This window comes from Ambystoma mexicanum, chromosome 3q (genome assembly GCF_040938575.1).
Source record: "Ambystoma mexicanum isolate Mex_15411 chromosome 3q, UKY_AmexF1_1, whole genome shotgun sequence".
In the NCBI taxonomy this organism is placed as follows: domain Eukaryota; kingdom Metazoa; phylum Chordata; class Amphibia; order Caudata; family Ambystomatidae; genus Ambystoma; species Ambystoma mexicanum.
In genome coordinates, this window is record NC_090926.1 from 1214757773 (window position 1) to 1214769089 (window position 11317).

The window sequence follows — 11317 nt, forward strand, 5'->3', positions numbered from 1 at the left end:
GCTGGGTCAAATTTGTGAGTGGCTTGTGTCCCTGAAGTGATATAACACACAAGGGGGGAGCAATCCACGCTTTCACACACCATGAACAGACCCTGCAGCGCTTAGAAGTAGATGCATGGCACTAGAAAAGCCCATAGCCCTCAGCTCCATTTTGTATTAGGCCCAGAAAGGATAAGCTGCAGGCTCGCGCTGCTCACGGTTCTAGTTCACAACGCCTAATACCTGAACAACATCCTGGCTCTGCCAGAGCCCTGTTCCCACAGAAGTCCACTTCCCTCTTGTCCCGTTAGTATTGCAAATATTTAGTATCTCTCATCAGAATTTACCCTACAAGAGCGTGAGACAACACCAGGCTCCATGCTGCCTCCATTAATCTCCACTAACCTGCCAGTAGGCGTCTCACCCCCACCCAGCCAGGCCGGAGCCAGCCTCACTCCAATGACTCGACCCCATACCTTTGCATTCCTTGACATGCACACGCTCCCAGGTCTCAACACTAATCAAGTGTCCACAAGAGATCTAAGCATCTGTGGCTATATTTCTTACAAGCAACAACACATACCCCAAGTAACATGAGGTACTAGAGGGATAAATTAAAGATCAAACCCCAGGTTGGAGACCTTGAGTGCGTGTCATGACCCTTGCCCCTGGCCCTCACTGGCAAGTCAGCCTTCCAGTTAGGGCCAGGTCAAAGGCCTTAAAACCTCATCCTGGTGCCTTTGGCGCCAGGCTCATAACCATCATGAAGACCAACATTAGAATGGGACTATTTACTTGGGACTATTTAACTTGGGGGGGTTCAGCCAACATGGAGGCACACACATAGCTCAGTTACAAGGAACTGAGCTCTGCGGTCTAGTCTTTTGTGTGTGACAGGCCTGGGACTACTTTACCTGGACTACTTTGGGTGTGGCAGGCCTGGGACTATTTTACCTAGACTACTTTACCTGAGACTATCTAAACTGCACCCAAACAGCAGAACATGCTTTGCGTTATTCTGTTGTGGGCAGCGTAACGCTCACTGTGTCCAGTGCTTTGATGCCAGCTTACCTGAAACCAAGGACCTGCAGAGAGAGAAAGAACACTACAAAACTTACCTGGAACAGTATCCTGTCTTCAATCCATCGCTGACTTCAGTTCCACTCACCTGAAGGTACGAACTCCATCATCCGGCACCGCATGCATCCTGGAATACCATAACCTGGAAAGTGGAGAAAGAAAGACAGCATTAGTAAGCGTTTACTCACGTTTCCTCCCGAATGAAGAAAGCCACACAATGCTTACCTGGGTAGTCATCTCCTGGTCAGTATCATTGCTGGAACATTACGGTGCTTGGCGAGGAACATCGCAACCTGCAAGGAGAGAAAAGACACAGGTTAGCAATATAAAAGGCGAAACGGAATCACGCATTACTCACCGGACAGCATCGCGCACACCGCGCTTTCGCCTACCAGCCCATGCTCATCTTCCTACTGCATGACAACACCAAAATACCTTTCCATACCTAAAAGGAAAGAAGCAAGACATTATTATTCGAACTAAGAGGAACATAAGAACTGCAAATAAAGACTGTAAAGCAGCAAACCTACAGAGTCGCAGCAGGCCTGGATTCCCACAGGGGGGCTTGCACCAGTGAAGTAATTTGGTTGCTGCTCGCCCCCCCCACATCTACGCGGCCCTGCCACGAGGAGCAGGACTGAGAATCCACCTTTTACAATATTAAGGTGAGGAGAAGGCCCAAGGGAGAGGAAGGAGTTGAGGCCAAGGGAGGTGGGAAAACATAAAGACAATCTGGTATTGAATCCAGCTCTCCTATATTGCAGACCCATCTTTAACCAGAGGCGTTACCAAGGGACCGGGAGAGGGTTCGAGAGTGCAAATCATCCAACCAGGGCTGGTTGGCGTCCCCGTGGATACCAGGTGAGCGTACAAGACCCAGAAGACGAAGAAAGAATGGACCCAAGTGACAAGGTAAAGGTGGATACAAAGGAACAAAGTAAAATGGATCTAAGGACGGGGGTGAAGGTGGTCGATGAATCGCCCAGAGTGGGGAGTCTCGCCCATTTGGAAGTACCAGGAACGTTCACACTGAGATATGTGGCATATGATGAGCAAATAAACCAACAGAGAGCCGCAGTAGGGCTCTGCCCAGTACCTATTAGAATAACAGCACCTATTGATGTACCAATACCAAGGAAACCATGGACAGTAAGGTACCCATTGAGAAAACCATATCAACAAATGAAACAAAATGAAGATCGTCTGTGTACAGTCCCCGAAGAAACCAAGAAGGCCTTAATAGAAGACGAATGGTGGCGTCACAAGGGCCCGGACTGACTCACAGATAGAAGAAATGACAACCAGACAATGATGCAAAGAGACGAAACGCCATGAATAAGGATATTGTGAACTTAAAGTAAAAGAACAATGTCAAAATGTAAGAAGTTTAAGCTGTAAGCAAGATGAGGTTACTTGACCAGTTTACACCTGTAAAAATGCTTGGAATCGCAAGAACGCTAAGAAAACAGTGCGGCTTGCTATTCTTAGTAGAAGAATAGTGCGGCAAGCGCCATTATACATAATCTACCTCAGACGTAGCACCTTATTATAAGTATATTTCCACTTTGCACAAAGAAGCAGAATCAACCCAGGTTACTAAAGGCCACATTAGAAAAGCCTCACTTTAGCAAAACGAGAAGAGACGGCTGAAACGAAACTCAGCAGAGGCAACTCGTGCCAGGGAAGCCAAGATCATACCAATAGAAGAGATGAACAGTAGCTACATCTAATTGAATCTAAGAAATGAATATCCTGCCTCTGAAAGGTCAAGATAAGAAAGCGAAGGCAGGTGGCGGATGAAACGAAAATCAAATACACAAATTGATGGAAAAGAGGCAAATTCACAGTGTCTGAATCACGTGACCAGCCGAGAGAGAAGAGACGAGAGTTCACACCTATGCATGGCACCAGGCCAGATGAAGATATCAGAACCTTTTCCAGACAGAAGATGCAGTTTCGAGGCCAACCACAGTGAAATAATTGACACATGGCTGCTAAAGTTATGATTGATTGTAGCAAGGACTGGAGGAAGGCCGGGTAACTAAGGGGCACCTAGCACCTGGCCGACCATTCTGCGTGCTGCTAAGCAAAGTGGAAAGTATGCATGGGGTTGGTGCTAACCCAATCACAATGGACCAAATAATCTAGAATCCTATAGTTAGTAGAACCAATGGGACGTCGTTTTTTTAGGGACGTCTGCGGTAGTCATTTTTGAAGGAAGGGCTTAGATGCCCACCTGACAGTGTTTACCCAATCCCCTCACTCTGTTACCATATACAGATATAGTACCTATAGTAAAGATACCTTTTCCTAACCAATTGAATTGCATGTTAACTTTTGAGTGTTACACGTCAATGATGACGAGTTTTGAGTATAAATGTTACAACTTGTATGAAGTTCGTTGGAGTTGAAGCGAGAAGGAAGATCGCATCATTGCTGATATCCATAATTCCCCGTATTCTGTACTTGTCATTAAACTGACTCCCTTTGCCAAACCGTTTGAGTTGTCCTTATTGATTGGTGTTGAAGTATAAAATCTGCACCCCCATCCATCTCACGGGTGCTGCTATCTTGTCTTAAAGTGCTTCTGAGCAAACACTGACTCTATGGGCCGGCCGGGGGTCTCGGAGTACAGGCGGCTGTGCAGAGATCCGCACATTGGTGCTGTACGCAAGGACACTGCAGGCACATCAACGTCTTCGTCCGCCTATTGACATATCTCAGATGATTCAGTTCTCACTCCCCCACCCTTTCCATCCCTTCTTCCCACCACCACATGGTGTAATATATGTTTTGCAATGCACTCTCCATCTGCTATTCAGGTACCACCAGGCAGCACTGTAAGTGGTTGCGGCGTGAGCGTTCGTGCCATAACGAAGGCTGCCAGCATTTACCACATATGGTTGGGGCCTGTGCAGGGACCGACGGATTGGCGCAGTGCGCACAGATACTGCAGGCACACCACCGTCTTCATCCACCTAATATTCACATATCTGTGATGAACCACTTCTCTCTCCCCCACACTTTCCATCCCCTCTTCCCACTACCAAATGCCATACATTATGTTTGTTAGTCCCTTTCACCGGGCACTGTCCTCCGATACACCATGGTGGCGTTTCCCAAAAACGTTGACGCACAGCACGCTTCTCTCCAGGCAACCACCGGCCGCGTCCAAAGTTTGTCACCAGCATGACGTACTGCAAGCCAATGAGCCTTCTGTTCGCAGAGCGAACAGGGAAATGGGTTCGCAGAGGGGAGCCAGATATCACTCATTTTTTTAGATGCACATTTCAATTCTTTGCAATAAAAGTACTAGTCAGATATCCGCCAAACACACAAAAGCACGCTTTCTGACCCAAGCCCCTGCTCCTGCCACAAATTTGATGCAAATCCGCCCAGCCGTTCGGCCTGTAGCCATGCGTAAGGTTTTAGCCCATTCAGTCTATGGGGACCCTCCTATCACTCTCCCCGCACGAAACATCACCAAACTTGCCGAACAAATTCAGAGCAGCCCATATACTTTATTTGCAAAGTTTGGTGAGGATTCCTCCAGGGACAGCGAAGTTAAAAGCCACCGAAAAAGTGGTCTTCCTATGAGCTTAGCAACTTAACCATAACTACATGCCCGCTACCGCAGGCCCTGTAACATATATATATTTATACACCTTTCTGCTTTCTGCTTATGTTTCACAGGTTTACCTGGGACTTAGACCCGTTCTGACCTGTGCACCAGCTCACGCGGTGACAGCTTGCTGCCAGCAGGTGGCGCACATGATTCCGCTCCAGCATGCATGCTGCAGCAGTGATTGGAAACCGCTGGTCTGTAAAGTGATAAGCCACTGACACACAGGGAAGATCTTCTCTGGAACCCGATGTGCGTCTAAAACACCACCTGGTATTCTATCAGGTGCGGAAGTGAGGAGCGGGCACCCAGAACTGCGTAAGGCAACTCTGATGTACTGGCCGCCTCACTTCCTTGTCATGGTACCATGAATGCAGCTATGCGCTACCAAGACAGGCTCGCTAGAGCCGGAGTCCCCGCGGGCACTGACACGCCCTACTCCACGCTCCTTATCGCATGCACAGCTGTCACTACCCTGTGCTCTAGTTGCAACAAGGCAAGCACAATGAAATAGAAAGGTGCTTATCTGCTACTCGAGCAGCAAAGAAAGAGAAAGCTGTGATGAGTCCTGCAGAGTCCACACAAAAACCCAACCTTAAGTCTCCTCCCAGGTGTTTGTTTGTTTTGTTTGTTTTTATTACTTATATTGCGCACCAGACCCAGAGGTAACCGGGCGCTTTTTATAAGACAACTTAAAGCTTAGTTACAAGATCACATGGCAAATAGAGCAACAAGAAACATATAAAGTAATAATATACAACAAAATATACAGGAATATACAACAGGTGAAAATGAGGGAGCATGTATTTACAGTCCTAATCAGAAACTCCTAGGGTTTGGTCTGGGCAAGGCAGTCACTACCTGACCCTAACCATGTGGGTGGTATTAGCTGGGAGGATGACCTAGAAGAAGATGGACCCCAAGGAAATAGTAGGGCACAGTTAGGAGGGACGCTGTATTTGTCCTCCTTAGAGGGAGAGATTTCCATGATACCAGAATATTTAATGGCTTGTAGTCGGAGTGAGGCTTCCCTTCCCAAAGCTGTCCATATTGTTGGTAGTGAAAACAGTTATGATCAACATAGGAAATGGAGCATTAATACTCTGGCTTCTGATGAATGTGAAGAATTGTGGAAGTGTTTGTTTTCCAAGAAGGAGAAGTGATTTTGAAATACTGAATATCAATTGGAAGATAAAATACTTTGTGTTTGTGAAAACATTGTCAAGTGCCAAGTAAAAGTCATTTTGCACAAGGAGAACTTTATGAACAGGACTTGGTTATACAAAAAGTAACTTCTATTTTGAACTTTGGTTGGAGATCCTGCTTTAAACCTGGGGAATGGGATTCGAGCCAGGTTACAAGGATATCTAATTACCAGGTATATGTTGAATGCAACTGTTGTTTTCGTTGTACCTGAAATGCCATAGTCTACCTTTATAGGTTTATTGTATGTACAAGTGTGAGGGACAGATTCCTTTTATTAGAGGGTTTTCCTTTAGTTCTATTTTAATAGGTAGGAAATCCCCTTTAAGTTATGGATAGTGGAGCGTTTATCACTTCCTTATCACTTAATGAAATGGCTAATTGTGAAAAACCTTTACCAAGTTGCCCGCCTCGAATTTCAGACTCTCTGTATATGGTGGCAGTAGTGGGATGGAATAATTGATACTAACTAGGAATCCATAGTTGACTCTTGAAACCCCCTCATGAAACTTGTTACCCAGCCATCAGACGGAGATGGGTTTACTCTTGAGGTGAACCCTCATGATACAATTAAAAGAATCAAACAACGAATTGTAACGAAGTATGTTTTTCCTGTAGAACAAAAACAATGTTTTCATCAGAAGCCCTTGTTGAATTTAAAAGGAGTTTCTGATTATAATTTGAAGCACAATAGTGAAATAACTTTAATATTAAATATTAGTACCCCGGTGAGAGACAATCAGAATGCAACAAGCATTCTGATTGGCTCTCGCCAGGTCCCTACCCGGCCGGGAATCCCACCGTCGGGATTCCATGGCCTTTGTCCCCGGCGGGGGGCGTGGCAGCCCCTCAGCCAATGAGGAGGCTCGAAGCAGGGCCATCCCTGCTCCGAGCCTCCCCGCGGCTGAGAGGCTGCCTTCGCCCCCCGCCGGGGACTCGGGGAAGTCCTTTTTTATTTTTCCCTTTCCTTCCCTCCCCTCCCTCCCACCCGCCCCCCCAACTTACCTTCTTGATCCTGCGTCCTCCAGCCGTGTGGAGACCCGGAGTCCCCCACCGGGGACGCAGGTACTTTTATTATTATTATTTTTTTTTTCCCGTCCCACGACCGCCCTACTAACCCCAATGACCTTTTTTTTTTAATCCTTTTTTTAATCCTTTTTCAGGAGCGGACGCCCTGGGAACACTTGTATTCCCAGCGCGTCCACTCCGGATGGCCGCCATGGAAACTGACACCGTTTTCCCTTTCCATGGCGGCGGCCATTTTCTTGGTTGTTTTTTTTTCTGTCCCAAAACGCTGCAGCGTTGAAACACCGCAGCGTTTCGGGACAGAAAAAAATTGCTTTTAGTACCCCGGTCACGCAAATTTTGCGGGCCGGGATACTAATAGCATTAGAACACTTGCGGCGGGGGCATTACCAACTCGGGTCCTTACCTACGTGCCCCGGGGCATTACCTGAGTCGGTAATGCCCCCGCCGCTCGGGTTGTATTGCTTAATTAAATCAAACCTGACTTCATCTATCACAAACATTAAAACAAGTATTAAAAACCTTATCCAAAACCCTGTTAAACTGGCTGAGGCTCCCAATCCAATAGATAATGACTCCCCCCTTGCGGTAAAAGATCAAATATATTCCCACTATAGTGTAGAAATTTAGTTTGAACAAGATCTAAGTATTACAGGATAAGAAGATGATTATTCAGAAATGGCTACTTTAGAAAATCTATTGGCCAGATTGACTGAACAACAAATACAAGCAGGACCAAGATTTCAAGAAGGGTTGAACAGGATAAAATTGTGACTTCTCAGTGACCTATAATACTACATGGAATACTACAACCCTATAAGGAGGGGGAAGATCTAGAACATTTTCTTTTCAATTTTGAGAATCTAGAACATTAGTTATTTGGAGTATGAAATTTAAAACCTGTTATTTAGACACTCTGCTAAAAGGAGAAATTCAGAATTCATATCATCTTCTGAATTCAGAAGGAACTACACCTTTTTCTGAAATCAAAGTAGGAATATTGAAAAAAGTTGGTCTGACTGAAAACTCCAACATGCGAAAATGTAGGAGTATTACATTAAATATCGAAGAAACCCCTATAGAATTATCTGCTAGAATTCAAAACATGGTTAGAAATGAGTTCTAGAAATTCTAACCATAGAACAATTTATTAATGTAGTACCCCCGTGTTTGCAAAGAGCTATATGTAAGAAACCTAGAGGTGTTCTCCCTAGGAATCCCCGGGGATCCAACAGCCAGGTGGCTAGGGGTGGACAATCCCTTTTGGATTCCAACCATGGGGGAGGACAAGCGAGGGGGGATCATCTGGGTGGAGGACCTCTGGGGACATTAGGGAGAGCATGAGCAATGGGGGTAAGGGGGCGCAACAAGATAAGTGTAAATTTTACTAGGAGTGCATGAAGCACTGATTTAGTCCTTAAGTACAAGTACACACATTAGGTTATTTCAGGTGCGGATGGGTCAGTCAGTCTCAGGGCCACCCAAGACTGCAATGAGGAACGAAGGAAAACAGAACCTGTTAATTGCTAACAGGAGACCCACTAACACATATATGGATAAGAATACCATATTACTTATCACATTGGTATTCTGGGATAAATCACCCACAAGACCAGTGTTAGTGTTACATAAACAGAGTAATCACATTCAACATGCCTGTTCAAAAATCAATGAGTTTCGAACAATTGTTTCCAGTGAACTGTAGGGGTGTGAAGGTGTCTCATGACAAAATGGACACCATACTAACTGCATTTCGTATTCATTTTTTAGTGTTAAAAAAATAATTGTAAATGAAAGAGGAACGTCAATTATAATACACCATTGACAAAAAGACTTCTGAGTTCAAAATCTATACATAATCCACTTAAAACGCAGTGGTGAGGTACATAATTGTGTTAATGTCACACAGAGATGTAATTCACATTCCAATCAACATTCAAAATCTGAAATCTGATCCTAATAGTATCCTCAAGGTGTTGTGTAGTTGCTGACGCGTTTCGGATATAATCCGTCTTCAGGGCTAGGTGCCTATTATTCCTTGTAAAATTCAATTCTGTTTTCAGTGCTGTCGCTCTTTAAAACCTGAGAATAATGGTTAAAGGGTCTCTAATATCACATTTATAACTGTTTATCTTGATATGCTGTTAGGTGTTTATCCTAAAGTATTACTGACCTTGGGGTCTTGGCCAGTACATGTATACCAATCCAAAATTGCTGGTCTAAGTTGCAAAAGGTGGCTGGCTGCCGGGTCATGATAGAGCAACTGTACATAGCATGTGGCTGTAGGGCGAGAGAAGGAGCGATCGTAATCGTCCCGACAATCACCTAAAAGTAAAGTAGGTCATGTTAGAAAAGAGTTTAGCGTGGCGTAGTTGCTAATGTGCTCAATGGGGCTCAACCGCACTAACGGTGCCCTGTGTAGGATCGTAGATGCATAATTACTCAAGAACTATGACTAGTTATGGACGTTTGCTGCTAATATACAGTAAGGGCCCCACCGTACTAGGGGAGCCCAGTGTTACAGATGAGTGCTGGATATAGGAGGCACCAATGTTCAAAGATCTTACTCCCAATGAAGGGACAACGCTTACCTGCTTGCTGCTCACACCGCTCGTCTGTAGTTGTGAAACCGACTCACGTAGGCGGCTGAGATTGTATATCTTTTGGTTGCCGAGTGACGTCCGCATTAGGGAGAGCACCATTAGGCGAGACATGTTATTCCTCCTCCCCACTTCCAATGCCCTCATCCTATATACCTTCTGCTTTCGTAAGAGTTTGTCATTCCAACTCAACCTCCTTTCCACCCAAAGAATCTCCCTTAGCTGAATCCAAACCCCCCCCCCCCTTCTGGATCTGGTAAATCCAATAGGAACTCAAACCCAGCGGCCTTAGAAAATATATCTCCCAGAATCACAGTTTTCTCATTGTGTATTTGCTATAGCAAGGTGTCTTTTGAGGATAGAATATGACAATGCAGCAAAGTATTGGCAATTGGAATGCTGAGAATGACTGACCTGGTCCAGAAGTATCAGCTAGATGCTAAGAGAATCCACCTGATACCCCTCTTCACTCCCAAAAAATTCAGAACACAGAGAAGCCCCCAGGGAAACCCTTGTGGGGAAGAAAACGCTTGGATGTGCTGCTAGAGAACGATGGATCCGGAAACTCTGTAGCAGGAGGTTAGTGATATCTTCTTGCTGTAATGGATGGGTCTCAATCGAGCTGCAAGGTAAAACAGAGATGTAAGGGAGTTCCACCCTAATATACTATTAAGGAAGATAACCGAAGAGAGCCTTACCCGGTAGGCGAGCTAGTGAAGACTTTACAGGAATGCGTGGAATGAAACCCGCTTTGGTAAATACAGTTCGTACAAGCAGATCCCTAAAACATGATACAAGAAAGAAACAAGTCATAAATGAAAGATGCACAGAGAATGTATGAATGTTGGTGGATTACAATCTTCCCTCCAGCTCCTAGTAGTGTCTGTTTACGTACCTATTCAGCGGAACGTAGACTATGCAGAGCGGGGATGCAGAACCCTGCCTTTACTCCCTGGGAAGTGTAGTTTTGAGGCAGGGAGTTGATCTGTGTGGACCGAGACGAAAAACAAAGATCGATACTAAGGAATTTGGCCACTCTTTCCCTTATGTAAGTATGTACATATCCGAGGGTACCCCCAGACCTACCCACTGGATATGAGCAGACTGAATACAGAAGGCAGCGGGTCTGCGGTGAAGGCAAGATCAGTTTGGGTTGCACGGAATGACTGAAAGAGGCGTGGATGGGACTGATAAGAATAGGAAAGAAATAAATAGATACTAGACGTACAAGGGACATAGGAACTCTTAGTAGTGAAAAAGGCTTTGCAAACACTAAACGTGGAGTATCTCGAAGAGTAGCAACACAAAGCAGTGATGGATACAACGCCGGAAAAGCTCTCTCTAAAGCCAGGAGTGTGGTCAACTGAGTAATCAGTGACTGCACAGCTAGACTGCTACCAGAAGAAATCGACGCCATCTTGGAGATGGATTTGCTCCAAACCGCAGAAAAATGCAGATGGTCGAAGACCTGGGCACTACAGAGAATGTGATGAACCATCACAGCATCAGAATACTCCCAATAATTTTTCTCCACGTCCCTCTAATTATTATTTCCTGAATTCCAAGTCTACTTTGACAAAACACCACCAGCCCCCATTCATTTAACAAACCCTACTAAACCTACCCTTCCGAATTCACCTACCCCATAGGATATCTAGAAACTCTAACCCCCTCCTTTTCCAATACAAACACGCTCATACACTGCGACAAACAACACACGAATATTAAAACTGTTTACCTGACATGTCCTAACCCAGGGGCCAGGCAAAGTCAGGCAATTGACAATAACCACGTACACGTGACGGCC